At 40.5% G+C, this 6,347-nt stretch overlaps 1 long non-coding RNA gene across 1 annotated transcript; it reads left to right on the plus strand.

The window, feature by feature from the left end:
* The first annotated feature begins 533 nt into the window (after positions 1-533).
* Positions 534-2,311, plus strand: LOC127293004 (uncharacterized). Its single transcript, XR_007845530.2, has 4 exons — positions 534-767; positions 854-922; positions 1,002-1,117; positions 1,984-2,311. It is a non-coding gene; the product is annotated as an uncharacterized lncRNA (long non-coding RNA).
* Positions 2,312-6,347: the final 4,036 nt, after the last annotated feature.

A 6,347-nucleotide genomic window follows, 5' to 3' on the forward strand; every position in this document is an offset into this window, starting at 1 on the left:
ATCTTTGTTATGTGAAAACTACACCTCATAATGGTGATTATGTTAAACCTTTCTAAAAAAAAATCCGTAATGCTTGGTCAGCACCTTACTGCTGCTAGGTTATCATATCCCAAATTATGAGATAATAGTAGCTCATTGCTATTTTTACTTTGCCATTGAGCTATTATGATCATATTGCCTTTTTCAACTTAATAAACTATTTGGATCATGTTGCCAATGTGGTTTAGATTATCTTGAAATGTACCCACTGTTATTTTACTTGAGGTACATCAAAATATCTTTATAGCTCTAGTTTTTCCACTCAAAATACTAGCTACATAATTCAGTTTTCAGGTTTTGTCAAATTCTGGCTGCACTGTTCTCAATTTTGTAAACCATTCAAATCAACTCCGTTTGAGCTGAAAATTTTACTAGATGCCAAAAATAGTTATATATTTTTTTGTAAAATTTTCAAAAATTTCTGAGCTCATTTGGTTGCCCAACTATGTTAAAACAGAGAGCAGTTTCAGAAAACAGCAAACAGTTTTTTTTTCAGTTTCAGAAAACGTGTGCGCAGCAGTCTTCTTCCCCGTGGCAGCCAATGACCGGGCAGTGAGGTCGGCGACGTGCTCGCCGTTCATCGACGCCCAGGCCTTCTTGGACATACCCTTGACCTTTATAAGTCTTCCTGGAGCCTCAGCCCCACTTCTCCCCTCTTCCCCAACCTCCTGTAGCCCTAGATCGAGAAGGCCGTCTCGACGCCATTGACGCCGGCAAGTTTTCCCGAGGCAAGATTCTGGAGCCCTGTTCATGTCATTTTGTACCCCTTGGCTTGGTTCTTCTCGGTGACCTTCTTTCCCCCTCCATCTCGCAGCAACGGAGGAGATCGGACATCATCTTCTCCAACTCCGACCGTACTCCGGCAACCTTTTTGACAGTTCCGGTGAGCCTCTGCTGAAACAGCCATGTCCTTAAGATTCTCTGTACCGTGGTGCATCCTTTTGATGTACGTGTTACTTCAGATGTTCACCTGCATCGAGCTGCCGCCGTGACCTGAACGACAGTGCCAACCTGCTGCCAACGACATTGACCACCGAAGCCTCTTCTTCCTTTCCCGACCATTTGCATTGAGTTTATGGTGAGATATCTACCCCCATTGCTTGTTATCCCCTTGAATTCCTGGTATGTAGCCATCCATGCATGTATATGCTGGTATGTTGGGTGTGTTGCCCTGCACGCTCCGGTGTGTGCTGCTGTTCAAGCATGCTTGCATCTCTTCTCAAGCGATATTTTGTCAATATGAGACTTCCTGTAGATGCCCTATGTTCCTAGCTTTCAAACGTAACAAACGGCTCGCGATTTAGTTCAGAAAACCGCTGGAAATCCACCTTTCTCTGCAGCTATGTTCTAAGTTCAGAGTTCACGAACTGAACTTCTTCGACCTCCTCTAAACAGAAAATAACAGCCAGCCACGTCTGCAAGTTTTGTTTATTTGTATATGCAACTTGTAAAAATCCTAGAAAATTCATACTAACTCCGTTTTGGGTGATTCAAATTGCTAGATTCGTAATTTTGAAAGATCTACACCGTGGTGTGAGTTTTGCTGCATGATCATGTCTGTAAAAACCCGAGAAGAGTTTGTGCCTTAATAAGTAGTAATTCAAATCATGCAAACTTGTAGATTCCATATCTTGAGATAGGAATCTCCAAAATGAGTGAATCAAATTGCTGTACTCATATTGTAACCCCATCTACACTGTGATGTTAGTTTTACCACTGTTGTACATATACTTGAAAATGCATGTATGCGATGGATCATTTGACTATTCTTATGATACCGCATTTGATTTTTGCTTGCTCGTGATGAACTCAAATTGATTGCTCTATATTATCATGGCATGTGCATCATGAAACCATCATCATGGCATTTCATTGATTTATGTACTGAGAACAAAACCATTGTTGAATGAGTGACCTATTTTCCTTCTATTTGGATTGCCATAGGTGATGAGGAGGGTGTGAATTGTGGGGACGACGGTTCACTGTACCAGCAGGGTGATAAAAGGCAAGCAGCCCTTAGGGTGTATCAACTTTACTATTTTGAATATGACATGCTTGGTGTGATGTCATGATTGTGTTGGAGACACTACCCTTGTGGTTCTAAATGATTGTTTACTACCGTTAATGTTGGTCATTAGCATGTGTAGGAGTTGTTTGTGGTAAACATGGGATTGGTATGCCATTGGTTTGGATATGATCCTAAGTTTGGGTATTTATGTTGTTGGGCTGTAAGCATCGGTCCTTGCTCTTTGGGTCTTGGGTGACTTGGTAACTTTGAGCATGGCATCGGGCTTAGCGGTTTACCTCCTTGGTTGAGAGTCATGACATGATCAGCGAGTGATGTCTCTGATTATGATAATTAAAATTGCAACTAAAATGAATCGACTGGAGTGGGTACCCTGATATTTGCTTCTTTATCCCACTTAAGTCACTTTAAGGATAAATTATTATGCATTTGATCCCAAGCTATATCGTACCACCGAGGCTTAGCATAGTAGCTGCAAATTTTTAGTTGGTATTTTCCTTGGTTGGATTTGGGGTTTCGGACATGGTGTCCTGTAAAAAGGACATGGTGTCTCTTTTCGTGCCCATCCTAGCTAGATGGCGCACAACCCGCAAACGAGGAACCATAACTGTACTTTGGGCTTCGACTGCAACCTATGGACCAGGTCAACGCTTTCTAGAAGCACCCTGGAGTGAACCTAGGGGCAGCTACTATGTTAGGGCGACTTGTTGGAAAGGTCTTATAGTGGTTCACCGACTTTCTTGTCCTCTGTAATAGAGGTCAGAATGCTTGGGTGAGGGTAAAATTATACACCACTGCAGGGTTAAATCTATTCGAGTAGCATTGTCCAGGGTCATGGACATGCTTGGTTAATTCACACATGAGATGTAAGTCACTAATGGTCAAGCGTCGGTCTCGGGATACATTTTGGAAATGTTGAACCCCTCATATATATGCTTTACTTACACCATTGTTATTTTGGTAATATAATTAACTGCTAGATGTCAACTCTATTGCTCATAGTCATGTTATGATATCCGTTGCTTATCCATGTTATACAATATTTGTATATGTTGCTGAATTCATTATACTTTAGGTCACTTGTGGGTGGATCCAATGATCCTCCGATTCCGGGGTTGTGATGCGATGAACATGAACCTAGAATGAGTGACTTTTTACCATGTATTAGATGTGTTTTATTGATGATTTTTCGTTCTGGACAATGGTGCAGAATTTTGTCATGTTTTGCTAATATTGATGTCATTGTCAATTGCTTATGTTTCTCTTGTTTCTCAAAAAAAAATTCCAGAACTGATGGGATATGGACATAGGTTCTTTTACTTGGTTATATGATGTATTTTAGAGTGGAAATCATGATGGTTTAGGTGCTGAACAAATGAGTTCAGATCTAAACATATGTTTGTTTTAGGAGACCTCATATGCAATTGTGTACTTTTGCTTTAACTTGATTAATATGCATGCTATGGAACTAATCTAAGATGGAGGAAAGTAAGTCTTGCTGAGTACCTTAAGTACTCACCCTTGCTGTTGTAATCTTTTTGCGGAGGATAAAACTTCACTTGGCAGCGAGTCCGAGTATGACCTCGACGAGTAGTTTGGTTCTACCTTCAGCAGCTTAGTCCCTTGGGTTGTTGGTGGGCGAACTGTGTCAACACCCGGATTTTTAAATTCAGATGCCTATTATGCCGTACCTCGCAATCCCAGAAATATTGTTTTTGCGAGACATAATAGATTGATATCACAACACATCATTCATTACATACCATAATCGTCTTACAAATAAAGGATCACATGATCCAGTCTTAATACAACATAGAGGATCTAGAGATCCTATTACAAAACACATAGCGAAAGCGAAGTAGCGGTTGTGGTCCATCTGTTCCACAGGCAACTGTTGATGTCAGGAGTGGTCCTAGTTGTCGTAGACGTCCTGCTGTCCTTCATCCTGTTACTGGGCTCATCTTCATAGTCTGGCCATTTGAATAGCCAGGGACACAGCCATGAGTAATTTAAAGTACTCGCAAACTAATACTAGTGTAAGCATTATCAACTATAGTAAGGGGGTTCTAAGCTCTAGGTTCATTTGCATAAAGCCAGTTTTATTTCATAAGCACTTTGAATAAAAAAAACTCTTCATTTGCCTAACTTAACTCAAGTGGGAACATTAATGTCATTCCCACAACTCTGTTGTGATTCAAAGTCAAAGTCACCTTTCAAACTCAAGTCACAAGTCACCATTCATATTTTGGAAAAGTTCTGATGACGGAACAATATGGCCTTTCCAACTGTCCATGACCGCGGACGCGGCTATTCGAATAGTTTTACACTCTGCAGAGGTTGCACACTTATGCCACAACATTTGATTCCATCCGTCAGGGATAACCCTGAATCATCGTAACTCAGTACGCGGATCATCAACCATAACCTTTTACTTACATACCCTAGTATAGGTACCTCTCCCCATGAGCTTGGCCTCCCAGTGAAGACAAACCGTCAGCCTGGGAACTGCACAGGGCTTGGACCGTACATTCACCTCATTTCACATCATTCCACATTCTACGGAGGCAGCCTCGGCATAACCCATATGATGCTTGTTCAGAGGGAACCCATACTAAGATGTATAAATTTCCAGTTAAGCCCTACCCATAATCAGGTATTGTGGGGGTACTTAAAATTGGAAAGGTATCGCATCCAAACCCAACATCAGGTTTTATCAACATTCACCATCTCATTCAGGTCATATTCACCTTCAAAGATCTTTCAATAGAATGACTCATCATTCCTAGATTTTCAAATTCATTTCAAATCACAAGTTCCCATCTAGAGTAGTCAATTTTATTTGTTAGCACTAGCACTAATCATGAGGGGTGCTATCTTGCTTATCCAGCTTGAGGCTAACTTTACTACTCTTGTAACACTCTATACTTAGACCAAAGTTAACTATAAAAGTAACCTTTGATAAATAAAGTAAAAGCTTGAGGGGTAAAAACTTGGGATAGGATCATTGCACATAAAGTAAAGGTAATTTTGCCTTGCTCAAATAGAGCTTTGCACTTGCAAGAATATTAGCTTGCCTTGGTTGGTGTACTGATCAATGTGGTCTTCCTCTTCCTGGAAGTAGACCTCCTCCTCCTGGTACTCCTCTGTACTAGCGTCTAAAACGGATACGAGGTAACAATCACCAATCAACTCTTAAGAGCTAGATTATGCACACATAATGGTTCAAACCATGCTAATCTATCATCACCACCTTACTAGCATGTTGGTTGACTTTGTTTTCTACTTAAGAGAAAAATAATTTCCTCTCATTACAAATATTGCTTTAGGGTTTCTCTTTAAGTCTTGGAGGAAATAATTTCCTCTCATTGAATCTTGTTAAGATTTAATCTCCTCAAATGAATAATATATGAACCAATGTTGACCAAGGTCAACCATTCATCATTATCATTTGGGGAAATGATTTAAATGAGGTAAGGTACCTCATGCAATTTAAACACTATTTGATTTACAATCCTCAAGTGAGCAAGTATGAGATCATGCAACAAGGGTCATCACATTACTTCCTAACACTTGGGAAGATGATTTAAATGAGGTGCTACACCTCATAGATTTGAAATCGTAAAGTTGAAAAGGCTTTAAATGGGCTAGTATTGACTACATAGCAAATTTTTGATTCTACCCATGATCACACAAAGTAACCATGTGATATTTTTTCATAAACAATTAGAGTTTTTAAAATGTGAATTATGAGAATTTGAATCACCTCAAAATTCATCATGGTTGATTTCTAAATTTCTTTGAAGTTGGAAAACCTTCTGAATTGTTATTTTTGTCACACAAATTCTTCACAAGATTTTGGTTTCAATCCAGTGTGGTTGGATAGAGCTTTTCATAAGATTTCCAACAATATAAAGTTTGTCAAATTTGGTTTAGTAGATTTTGTGTTATTCAAATTCAAAGAGGACACCAGTAAGCAAAATTACAGGATTTGATTTAAACTGGATTTGAATTAATGGGCCACGCGGGAAACTAAACGGGCCGCAGAGAGGGAAAAGGGACTGGGCTGGCCCAGCTATGCCCACGGTGCACGTGGGCCAACTGCCAGGGTGGGACCCAGCTGTCAGTGGAACTTAACAGCTGAATCGGTATGTTTCAACGCGTGCCATTGGATTAGAAAGGGATCGGACGAACGAGAAGCGTCGTTTTCTCCGGCGAGAGAGGATTCACTGGCGGCGAGGGTTTGATGCGGGCGAGCTCACCTGCGATCGGTGAGCCAGGGCGG

Source organism: Lolium perenne, chromosome 4, assembly GCF_019359855.2.
Source record: "Lolium perenne isolate Kyuss_39 chromosome 4, Kyuss_2.0, whole genome shotgun sequence".
NCBI classification, from domain to species: domain Eukaryota; kingdom Viridiplantae; phylum Streptophyta; class Magnoliopsida; order Poales; family Poaceae; genus Lolium; species Lolium perenne.